Source organism: Mastomys coucha, unplaced genomic scaffold (assembly GCF_008632895.1).
Source record: "Mastomys coucha isolate ucsf_1 unplaced genomic scaffold, UCSF_Mcou_1 pScaffold1, whole genome shotgun sequence".
In the NCBI taxonomy this organism is placed as follows: Eukaryota; Metazoa; Chordata; class Mammalia; order Rodentia; family Muridae; genus Mastomys; species Mastomys coucha.
The window spans coordinates 17,650,811-17,662,926 of record NW_022196891.1 but is presented as its reverse complement, the minus strand read 5'-3'; the positions used below and the strand labels follow the sequence as shown (position 1 = coordinate 17,662,926).

Sequence of the window (12,116 nt, the reverse complement as noted above, 5' to 3'; positions counted from 1 at the left end):
AATGCCTTGTGCCCCTCCCACATCTGGGAAGGAATTCAGATCTGTGGCTTCTACCTTAGTGAAGAGGTAAGTGGTCTACAAGTGAAGATTAAAAGTAGAAGCTAGCCATTTGTGGGAAAATTAAAGCCTGGGCTACTTTTCTGTAGTAACATAGTGTGTGTGTGTGCGCATGTGTGTGTGTGTGTGTGTGTGTGCGCGCGCGTGTGTATGTGTGTGCGCATGTGTGTGTGTGCGCGTGCGTGTGTATGTGTGTGTGTGTATGTGTGTGCGCATGTGTGTGTGTGCGCGCGTGTGTATGTGTGTGTGTATGTGTGTGTGTATGTGTGTGCGCATGTGTGTGTGTGTGTGCGCGCGCATGTGTATGTGTGTGTGTGCATGTGTGCGTGTGCGTGCGTGCGTGGGTGTGTGTGTGTGTGTGTGTGTGTGTGTGTGTGTGTGTGTGTGTATGTGTATTTAGGTATGAATGGAAGAGTCTCAGAAATCCAGAAGAGGGTGTCAGAACTAATGGGGCTGGAGTTACAGATGGATATGAGAACTGGGAACTGAACTGTGGTCCTCTACAAGGAGAGTGTGCCCACTGCTGAACCATCTCCCTAGCTCCCACCTTGTATTAAGAGGGGTTCCTCCTTAGTCATTAGCTCATCAAGTAGGCTAGACTGGCTGGCCTATCCAGAGTCCTAGCTGTCTCGGCCTCTCTAGTTCAAGAATTACACGCAAATGCCACCTTGCTCCCTACCACCCAACATACTCAGCTTTTCTTAACTGTGGGAACTGCAGATTGAACTCAGATCCTGTCTGATAGACTACGTTATCTCACCCCTTCCAAAAAGAGAGAGAGAGAGAGGCACAGACTTGCTACAAGACAATGCGAGAGAGAACATATAGGGTTCTCTCTCTTGATACAGCTCACCATTAGTTAATGAGACCACTGGGCAAATCACTGTGATTGTAGAAGAAACAGCAGTCAATGTGAACAAGTGCTAAGCCATTTTTCACCGCCCCCCTGCCCCACCTCCCTTGACCACTGGAGACAACCTCAGGAGTTTCACTACAGAATTAATACTAGTGGCTTTGGCTGCCAGGGACTCATTTTACCCCCTCCCCCACCTACCCAGCTCTGTGTGTATGTGCACATGCATGCACATGTTTGTATACACGAATGTAGTGCCTGCAGAGGCCAAAGTAGTGTCAGACACCCTGGACCTGAAGTTATGAGCGGTCATATATAGGAGATGGGACCAGAACTAAGGTCCTCTGCAGGAATAACACATGCTCTTAGCCACTGGGCCACCTCTCTAGCTACTTTTCTTTATTCTTGAGTGCTTTCTCAGGTCTGTCCTCATGCACTACATACAACAGGCTTCAAATTAGACCATTAAGTGTCTGCACAGCCAATTGGCTGGCACAGGGATGGTGGGGATGAAGGCAAACTGAGCATTCCTTGCTCAGCCCTCATATTGTTCCCTTCCAGAACACGGGCCCTGCCGTGTGATTTCCTCTTGTTTTCAAAAGAAACAAGGAAGTTGGATTTTTATTTTAAAATGTCCACTAAAACGTTTTCGTTACATGAACATTTATGTGCTGTGGATTGGTTCTAATGCTATATGTGTTAATTCGGCTCCCCAAATCACTCAGGAACCCATTCTTTGCCTGTAAGAAGCTGAGGACCCCCGCCCCCAGTTGGTTCTGATTGGTAAGTAAAGTTGCTAGTGGCTGGGCAGGGAAAGAGAGTTGGGACTTTAGATTTCCCGGGCAAGGGAACCATGTGAGAGGAAGACTTTTTAGAATCGCCATGATGGGGAAGTACAAACATCAAGCCTGAGAGCTTCAGGAAAGAAAGCATACAACCATGGAAGAATTGGGGAAGAGCAGCCTCAGGGTCCTCTCCCCTGATTGGGTCTGGAGTAGCAGAGATGAAAGATAGACTTTACTAAGTAATAATTCAGGAATATTGAAGGGGAGGCATTAGCAACATGGAAGTTTGGAAGTGGCCCAGCTCTTGAGCTGCTTAGGGTATATTAAAAATAAAGCTCCCACCTCTCTCTCTCTCTCTCTCTCTCTCTCTCTCTCTCTCTCTCTCTCTCTGTGTGTGTGTGTGTGTGTGTGTGTGTGTGTGTAGCAAGGAGCACGCGTGTACCCGCTGGGGAGTTTAGAGCAGATTAATATTCTACTGCTTCACTTATGTGTGTTGTAGGAGTTGCTTTTCTCATTTTTTTCTGGCAAAATACTGACAAAAACAAGGCTTCAACTTGGCTCATAGCTTGAGGGCACAGTCCATGTTGGTGCAGTAGAGATAACAGCAGGAGCGTGAGGCATTGGGCACATTGCACACACAGTCAGGAGGCAGGGAAGGATGAATGCTGATGGTCAGCTTGCTTTTTCCTCTTTATTTAATACAGGAGTGCTGCCCACTTTTAGGGTGGGTTGACCTTCCTCAATTAACCTAAAGTAGAATCTCCATAATATGGCCAGAGACTTGTTCCCATGGTGATTATCAACCCAATTAAGACTCAAAAAACAAAACAAAACAAAAAACCCAAAAACAAAATATTAAAAACAGAAGACAGAACCAAAAACAAAAAACAAAAACAAAAACAAAAACAAAAACAAAACAAAAGAAAACCTTCAGTAGCATTAAACTCAACCAACATCCTTAAGCTACTTCTGGATTCTTCATGAATTTTTTCTGGAAACTACTTCTTGATTTAGGGTGTGTGTGCTTGGAGGTCAGAGAATGATCTCAGCTTTGAGTCCTCGAGTTGGACCTTTCTTGGACAGGATCCCTGGTTCTTTGCTGCTGTATATGTCAGGCTACCTGTCCTGCAAGCCGCTGGGGATTCTCCAACTCCATTCCTCCCTCCCCGTAGAAGCATTGCAATTACAAAGGCATGCTACTGTGCCCAACTTTGTGTGACTTCGGGAGATTTGAAGTCAGTTCCCCGTACAACTGTGACACATGTTTTAAGCACTTAGCCATCTCTCCAGCCTTGGTGTATTAGCTTGGGTTGTTGTTGTTTTGTTTTTTAACAATGTCTCCCAACCTCTCACTTCTTACAAGATACCTGACCCCCCTCTCCCTCCCTTTCTTATAATCTCACTACTATTCTGATGCATTGTTGATTAAGCCAGTAGCTATTGTGTGCAATGTTACCGCTTGTTGGATGGAACAATGGAAGTCCTGAGTCAATCTGTGCTGTTGACATGGGCATAGCCATGCCAAGGACCTCAATGCCATGGATGAGCAGAGCCTTCCCTGGGTGAGGCTCAGAGGGATGGAAAAGCCTTCCTTGGGTCAGAGCACGAGCACTGACAGTACGTGCAGAAAATGTCCGCTTTAGCTTCCTCTCTGCCCCCGAAGACTGTGCTGCCACAGAGACTGTCCCTAATGAGATTAGCTCAAGCTGTATGCGTGTTCAGATGTATATAAGAATCCTGCCCGTGTGTTCAGAAGTACAGAATAATCCTGCCTCTTTGTTTAGCTGTATGTAATAACTCCACCTCCTTTGTTCAGGTATATGGAATAATCCTGCCTGCCTTCCTGTTAACTATATATGATAATCATCCTGAGATGTATATATGTATATATATATATATACATATATACATACATGTGTGTATATATATATATATACATATATATATATATTAAACATGCTGCGCTCTCATATCCCTACCTCCTTGCCCAGGTGTATGGAATAACCCCTCCTTCCTATAATAAACATGCTCTGCTCTCATAGGCCAACCTCCCTGTTCACCGTAGGACTGATCCTTCCTCCATGTTCAACTGATAATAAATATTCTGAGCTTCTGGGGTGCAGCAGCTTCTCTATCTGAGAGCCCAGACTACCCAGTGCCAGCTTTCCTGTGCACAGGTGTCTGCCATTTCATTATTCCCTTGCCACGCTGGTTAAGTCAATCTTTGGAGGCACGAGCCACATGAGGATGCAGCAACTTACTCAAAACAAGAACATTGGACATTTAATTTTTCTTTTCAAACTTTAGCATCTATGTATGTATCTATATGTGTGTATGTATGTATGTATCTATCATCTATCTATCATCTACCCATCACACCCATCTATGCATGCACTGTCTGCTTAGTTTTCCTCATGGTCCTTTTTCTCCAGTGAGCCTTAGAACAGATTTTATGTCTTTGTGAAGTTTCATCCTCAAAGTCCCTGGGTGAACTGAAGAGTATTTAGGGAAAATTAAGGTTGCTATTAGCTCTTTCTCTGTAGGTACCCTGGTGTGGGTGCTTCTGCTCCACAAGCTTCCCTTCTACCTGACTCCAAAAGTCTTTTACCATCTTTTGTTGAATCTTCTGTGGTTATTGTTGTCTTTGAGGCCTGTTAACTTTAATTATTTATAATGTGTTGAGTGCCTTACCTACGTATGTGTCCATGTACCGCATGTGTGCCTGTGCCGTCAGATGCTTTGGGATTGGGGTTACAGTTGGCTGTAAGACACTGTGTGTGTTCTGGAAAACAAATCCAGGTCCTCTGAAAGTGCACTAAATGCTCCTAACTTCTGAGCCATCTCTCCAGCCCCATCTTTAAAAGAATTAATTATGTTTATTTATTACTTTGTGTGAATATGAGTAAGGGGGAGAGATGGATAGATAGATAGATAGATAGATAGATAGATAGATAGATAGATAGATAGATAGATAACTGTATGTATACCACAGCACATATGCAGGGGTTTAAGAGAGAAAGGTTGTAGGAGTCAGCCTCCCTTTTCACCATGTGGGTTCTTGAGATGATACTCTGGTTGGCAAGCTCCATGACAAACAGGTTTATGTACTGAGCCATCTTTCCAGGTCCCTAGAGCCTTTCCATTTTTTTTTTTTATTGGATGAGAGAAAAATGAAATACATATTGCCAGTCATGTTAATTCAAAAGAACCCTTCCAGGTGGGAAAAGATTTTTTGGAGTTGCTAGGGAAGTTTACAGCTTTGATAATGAAGGTGGTTTCATGGCTGTATGGGCATATGCGTACCTCCAAATACCCCAACTTGTGTGCATATATATATTCATTATCATATACATTACTATACATGACAAGTGTATATATCTTATATGTTACATATCCAATGTGACAATTGCTTCTTATAAGTCAAATTCACTTCAATAAAAGTTATAATTTCTCTAACCATCTATTAGGTAGACAAAAATGAAAATAAAGAGCAGAAGGAGGAAAGGGAATCAATGAACAGCTCAACTGGCTTTCCAACGGTGCAGTCACAGCTCACTTCCAATAAAGAAGGGAAAGGAGAGGGTCCTGTCTGACCTGAGGGTGTTTTAATCTCTTCAAGGACTTACCATGATGAAAACACAGAGGCAAGAGTTATGAAGTCACTGGAGCAATGAAAAGTGGGGTTGCAAATAAGACAGGGAAGAAGATGGAATAAGAGGGACAGCAGAGGGCGGGGGTAGGTATGCTCTGCTGCACCTGACCAGACCTGAGCAGTCCAGGACTGAACCTGTCAGGGGAAGCAAAGGAGTTAGGAGTCCAGGGGTGCTGGACAGGCCTTCTGGTTTCACAGGGATGGACTCACTGTGGAGTTGGAGGTTCTGCATCATCACAAACTGTGCTGGCTTAAAACAAGCACTGATGACCCCACAGGGTCTGGAGGTCAAGTTCAAAAGCAGGCTAACTGCCCTTTCTGTGGAGACAGAACAAATGTTGGCCAGGGATACAGGTATAAGAAGACCTTCCTGAGCTGGTGAGAACTAGTTCTAAGCAAACTGTGGCCTGGGAGTTCGTGCTTCTCGTCAGGATATGTTTCTCTGGGACATAGCTGGAGCTGCCTGAGAGCGAATGAGCTACTTGCTGTTAGAAGTTACGGAACCTTTTATGACCTGCCTTCCCGGACTGAACATCATAACTTCCAATTCACTTATTAAAACAAAGTTCAGAACGCTCAAGGGGAAGATCATAAGACTATATATACCCTTGAGGAAAAGGGCATCTAAGAATCTGTGGACATTTAAAGCCACTGGATGGACCTTTTTAATTACTCAACCTTTGGACAGTGCTTTCTTTTGTCTTTAAAACAAATCTAATGGAAGGAAAGATGAATGACCTCTATTGACAGGGTATGACTATCCAACACTGTATGACATAAAAAAAATTAGTTAAACTTTCCTTCTTTTGCTAGGGAGACATAAGGGAGTTCAAAGTCTTTTCTCAGTGCTGTCGTTTGAATGCATCTCCTAGTTCCATCTCTTGAGAACTTGGTCCTTGTCCTGGTAATGTTTAATCATCAACTTGACACAGCCTAGAGCCATCTGAGGGAAAAACCTTGACTGAGGAACTGCCTTGATTAAGGAATTGCCTTGACTGGCTGGTGACCATGTCTATGGGGGGTAGTGGAGGGGGTTGTCTTGATTGTTAATTGGTGCAGGAGTGTGAGCCTGTGTGCCAGACGCTTTCCACAGAGATCTCTGGCCCGGTCTGGTGTGAGAGCTCTGGCGAAGAGAAGCGAGCCCAGATGGGGAGGAGAAGTCGTTTACATCAGCCTCCCTCATGTCTGCCTCTGCAGTTGGCCTAACCTCTGTCTTCTAGACTGCTTAGTTGCTCTGCGGCTGCCCTGTACTGAGTCGGGTCAGGCTGGGCCAATGAGAGGGTGACTAGCCATTGAGGAGTGCGGCACAGCTTCAGGCTGCTTTTCGGGGGAGAGTAGAACTTCTTCCCAAGTGTTACAGCTCTTAGAACAAAAGGCTCGGACGATGGAGTAGACCTTTAATTCCCTGGAGAGGATTTATAGACAGTTTTGGGGGTGATTCAACAGCAGGTATTTCTCATTGGTTTGAGCTGAGAGCTTGGGGAATCTTTATTTGCATGTATGAAGGCTTGGTGCTGCTAATATGTGACCAATATCACACACCTCTCCTGTGGGGGACTCTGTGTGTGTGTGTGTGTGTGTGTGTGTGTGTGTGTGTGTAACTGAAACAGGAGCCAGGGACCCAGGAGGCGTGGTCAAATACCTTCCTTCTCATGCAGGCAGAAATTACCACCCACTGGGTCTCTGGAGTTCCATACCTCTTACTCGACTGGGACCAGGTTGCTTGCCCAGACTACCACCCCGCAGGAGAGCGCACTGTGGGCAGCAGTATCTCTAGGCAGGTGGTCTTTGGCTGGGTAAGAAAGAGACCTAAGCATGGGTCTGTGAGTGAGCCAAGGCACAAGCCAGCAAGCAATGTCCCTCCGCGGTTCTTGTCTCCAGGTTCCTGCCTAGAGTCGCTGCTCGGAATGTTCTCAGTGATTGATTATGACCTAGACTATAAGACAAATAACCCCTTTCCCGTCTCCCACTTATTTTGCTTCTGTTTGTTTGTTTGTTCAGAGTGTTTGACAACAGCACAGAATGAAACTAGAACCATCCTCAACACAGCAGCGTCGAGGGGCAGAAACTTGGCATAGGGAGAAACAAAAGCAATGTGCATGTATAGACTTACCCCCGCGACCTTTCCTGCAGAGATGTGCACATGTGCCTCTTCGCTCCAAAATGATTCCACACATGTCTAGCTGGATGAACCAAAGAGTGTGACTTAAAGCAGCACGGGGAAAGCTCCATTGGCATAGGGGACAGCATGCATCAAGAGCTCTGCGCAGCTTTCAGGTCACTCTCCACTGGGAGTTCTCTCCCAGGGACAACCTTTGCTGTTTATCTATCATCCTGGGGAGGGGCCTCGTGAATCTTGTGACTTCCTGAGTTTACAGAGCCCAGTGTATTTTCTCATCTTCCTTTATCCAATGAGTCTCTGTAGGTCCATGAGGGGAAGTTTCTGAGAATGAAGAACGTCCCTGCAGTGTATTATGTGTTGGGGAACAGGCGGCTGTGCCGTGAAGGTGGGTTTTCTAGGCTTCGATTTGTGCTTCCCTCCATGGTGTGATAATATGGGTTAGAGGGCCCCCTCAAATGTCAGCCCTGTTATCTTGGACTCCAGAACAATGAGGCAATTAACTTCTCTCTATAAATAACCAAGGCAATGGCATCCAAGCACAGGAAGGAGGAATGGACTAAGATATCCTACTTGTCCCTCTGCTATACACACATCTAGAAGGCAGTCTTCGTTTGGGGAGGTGGGAACAATCTTATATTAAGCAGATAACTTCATTTAATCCTTATAACTATCCTGTCAACCTCTGCCCCCCCCCCACAGGTATTTTTCCTAGTTACATTTTTGTATTTCATTCAATACATATTTATTCACTACATACGATATTTCTTCAGGTCATTAAAGAACTGTAGTTTCGTTTCTTTACTCATTCAACAAACCTAAGGTATCCGGGGGGAGGGGGGTATAACTATCATTGAAAGGATTCACAGGGGCTGGGACTGAGGGAGGAGAAAGGGAGCTTTGATCTCACCAGGAAGTATTGTTCTGCACCAGGAAATGGTAGACACTAATGAGGAAATGGTGACTACTTGATGAGGAAAGAGGCTGTCCATTTGCTCAACCATATGGCTTTAAACCCAAGGAGATGGTAATACGGACATTCTAGGCTGGAGAAATAGGGCATCTATCTAGGGGAAGGATGTGTCTCAGCTTTTTCCACATCTGTACAGATGGCTGTTCCCTTTGCCTCCTGTAAGACTTCAGCTGGTCTTCTCGAGTCCGGTGTACCTACTGACTCAGTTTTGAGGTACCAGTGACCTGGTACCTCAAAGAGAAGGTGGGAAATCAACGTTGGCTTAGATACCGACACGCTCAGTCAGCAAATAGTGATGACACATTCAGGGGGCCTAACTTGCATTGTGTTGGGGAATTAGGAGGCTAAAACTCAAGCAAAAAGCAGAAGCGAAAGGGAGCGAGATGGAGCTGGAGCAGCAGTTCGCTGGGTTCTTACAAGCACTGAGGACTGGAACGTTGATCATCAGGGTCTACCTAAGTGCCAGGTTAGGTGTGGCAGCCCGCCTAGATTCCAGCACACAGGAGGTGGAAACAGAGGGGCCCCACTGAAAACTGGAGAGTTTGATTCACTGAATCTGTGGGCTCTGGGTTCAAAGTGGGAGACTGAGACTGGGCCTTAGGGCACAAGGCAGAGAGTGATCAAGGAAGGTGCCTGACCTTAGTCTGCAGACTCCACCTATACACATGCAAACATGCACACACATGCACATACATGCACACACATTCACATACATGCACATGGAAAAATGAAAAAGAAAGGAAGACCTGAGTTTGCAGATGGCTGGTCCCAAGACAGGGTGAGTGTTGGGAGCTTTTCTGGTCTGTTGCTGTTGTAATTACAGCATCTGAAAGCTTGCGTGACATTGGCTAATTTTAGAGAAAATGGGACACTGATATCTGCACGAACACGCAGGCTTGGGACGTGGATTAACACTTCCACCCCTCACAGAATCAAACCTCAAAACGGTGTCGGCATTGGGAAATATTATTATTAGAAGAATGTTCCTGAGGATGAGATGAAAAAAAAATGTAATGTCAGCTGTTTAGAAGGGTTTCATGAGACTGAGTGGTAATAAAACAGCCGGGGGGTAAGCTATTCGTGGAACTGAGCTCTGAAATGATGGAGTCCGTTTAATTCTGTTCCACTGTGGCACTGTGTGTGTGTGTGTGTGTGTGTGTGTGTGTCTATACACAAAAATAATTTAGTAAAGTAATTTTCCTCAAATTCATGGGGAGACTCTACAATGGGGTAAATAGTGACAAGATTTTTCTCATTAGTTGCAGGGAAAACAAAATTTAAATAGTAGTAATGATAGTAAGTTCTACTCAGGCAGCCTACTGGGTAAAAGCACTTGACAAATAAACCTGATGACCTGTGTTTAATCCTCAGATCTCATGGTGGAAGGAGAGATCAGAACCCCAGAAGGTGTCCTTAGACCTCTGCACATGCACCGTGTCACCCGTGTGTCTGCCCTCCCACACACCTTGAGCACATACTCACAATGATAACTAATTAAAGAAAAATTGAAACATAGAAGTCTGGCGATATGGCTCAGTGAGTAGGGACATTAGCTGTCACACCTAATAATTTGAGTTTGATTTGGGGAACTCAAGTGGGAGAGAGGAAAAAAGAGACTGCCCCAAGCTAACCTCTGACCTTTACACATGGCACTGGTGTGCCCACACGCTTCACCCTCGGCAAGTGAATAAAATATAATTGAAAAGTGATGGGAAGAGCAGATGGGTGTGCGTACGTATGCGTGCAGGTGAGAACTTGTGAGCACAACACTGAGACAGAATCGGGCAGTTAAAGATGACTCAAAGAGACTTTTCTTCTGTGGGGTGGGTTTTAAACTACACCTAGAACTAGCATAGAAATAGGAATAAGACTGAGACAGGAAAACATGAAATGGTAGCATTAGAGATGAAAAGTGAGGAATATTTAGGCCCCAAAGAAGTAACACAAAAACTTATTTATTTTGACTCAGACTGAGAATAATTCACAGAAGAAGACCAGAATCATTATTCCTGAGATATGGCCTAGAAACCCCTGACTGCCCAGCTTTGCGATATAGCAGATACAGGCTGACATCTTGTGCAGTTCACGGGCATTGTGTCAATACTACTGCACATCTGTGGTGGAGAAGCTGGGCTTCCAAGGAGCCTGGGGAGTGTGAACTCTGAAGCTCACATAGCATAGGTGACTCAAGCATTCCTCATTCCCTGGTCCCCAGGTTCCTCTGTGCCATGAAAATAACACAGTTAATCGTTTGGACCTGGGCTGGGTCTATTCAGCACCTTTGCCCACAGTCCACCACTTTTCGGCTGGTGCTTTCTCTCGCCCTTGCTATGCGGAAGCACTCGTCAGGGATGTGTGGGCTGTGGAGATGGTTCAGCCAGTGAAGTGGTTTCTTCACAAGCATGCGGATGTGCATCACCCATGTGAAAAGCCAAGCTGGGGGAGCTAATCCCAGCATTGCATAGACATAGGAGGGTCTCTGGGGCTTGCCGGAGCAACCAACCTTAACCAATCCACTAATGGGTGAGCTCCTGACCCTGTATCAAAATAAAATGATGCAGAGAAATAATAGAGAAGACACTGAAGTCTGACCTCTGGTTTCTATGTGAGCATGCATTGTGCGCGCGCGCACGCAGACACACACACACACACACACACACTAAAGTAAGAGGGTTGAAAGAGAACATGTGGCCACTGCCATCTAAGTTACAAGAAACATCCTTAGCTGTCCTCTAAGGCTTGTGCTTGAACACAGGCCTGAAAGATCAAATTGGCTTTACCGATCAGCCAACAGACTTCATGATATCTACATGGAAAACCTATACAGCACGTGAGGTTCAGTGTTGAAGCCCTTAGAGGGACTCTACGGTAATAAAGTGAAAATACATTTAGTGTCTGTGATTCTTTGACAATACACGGAAGTCACTGGTCAATTCATTGATGGTATTTTGTTGGTTGTTTGTGAATCTTTGTAACTTGGGAAGATCATCACCTCTCTGACCTCTGTTTGCTTCACTCTGAGATAGAAGACAATGGAAATCCTCAGTGTCCATGGCATGCACGCTCTGAGGGTTATATGGAAGGTTACAGGTGAAAGGTTAGGAAGCCCGGCACAGAGTAGATGCTTGGTCAAGGCTAGAAATAACGAGACAGTTGAACAGGCAAACAGAATCCTTCCACCTTTGAAAGGGCCTGAAACCCTCTGCTCTCAGTGACTCTTGGCTGTCAGCCCTGGCCATATAATTAATCACAGTACAGTGAGCTCTCGATTATCTGCACTAGTGAAGGGCAGAGGCGTGGATAATACAAAACAAGGGACAATCTAAAAGTCATTTATATCTTTGGCTTTGGAATGAAGTCAGAGAAACACACATGCATGTGTGCGCACACACAGACCCTTCTCATTATGATTTCTATTTACTGGCCCAGGCTTCCCGATCACGGCCCTTGTAGAGGAATCTGCATTGTCGAAAGTGGTGCATTAGACATCAAAATGTTTTAAAACGTAGCAGACATTCAATTGGTCAAATGGTGTGTTGGGTGAGCGATGGCTATGGAACACTGTTCAAAGCCCCGGCAGGCACATCACCCCCAGACATAGGCACTCCTGTCTACAAGGCTAGCATCTCAGGGAGGGGCCCAAGGATCTCAGGTCAGAGCACCCAACTGAAAAAACG

At 45.3% G+C, this 12,116-nt stretch overlaps 1 long non-coding RNA gene across 1 annotated transcript; it reads left to right on the top strand.

Annotated features, from left to right (window-relative positions):
* Window positions 1–7,349: 7,349 nt before the first annotated feature.
* LOC116069984 lies at window positions 7,350–9,954 on the top strand. Its single transcript, XR_004110241.1, has 3 exons — window positions 7,350–7,624; window positions 7,773–7,854; window positions 9,811–9,954. It is a non-coding gene; the product is annotated as an uncharacterized LOC116069984 (long non-coding RNA).
* Window positions 9,955–12,116: the final 2,162 nt, after the last annotated feature.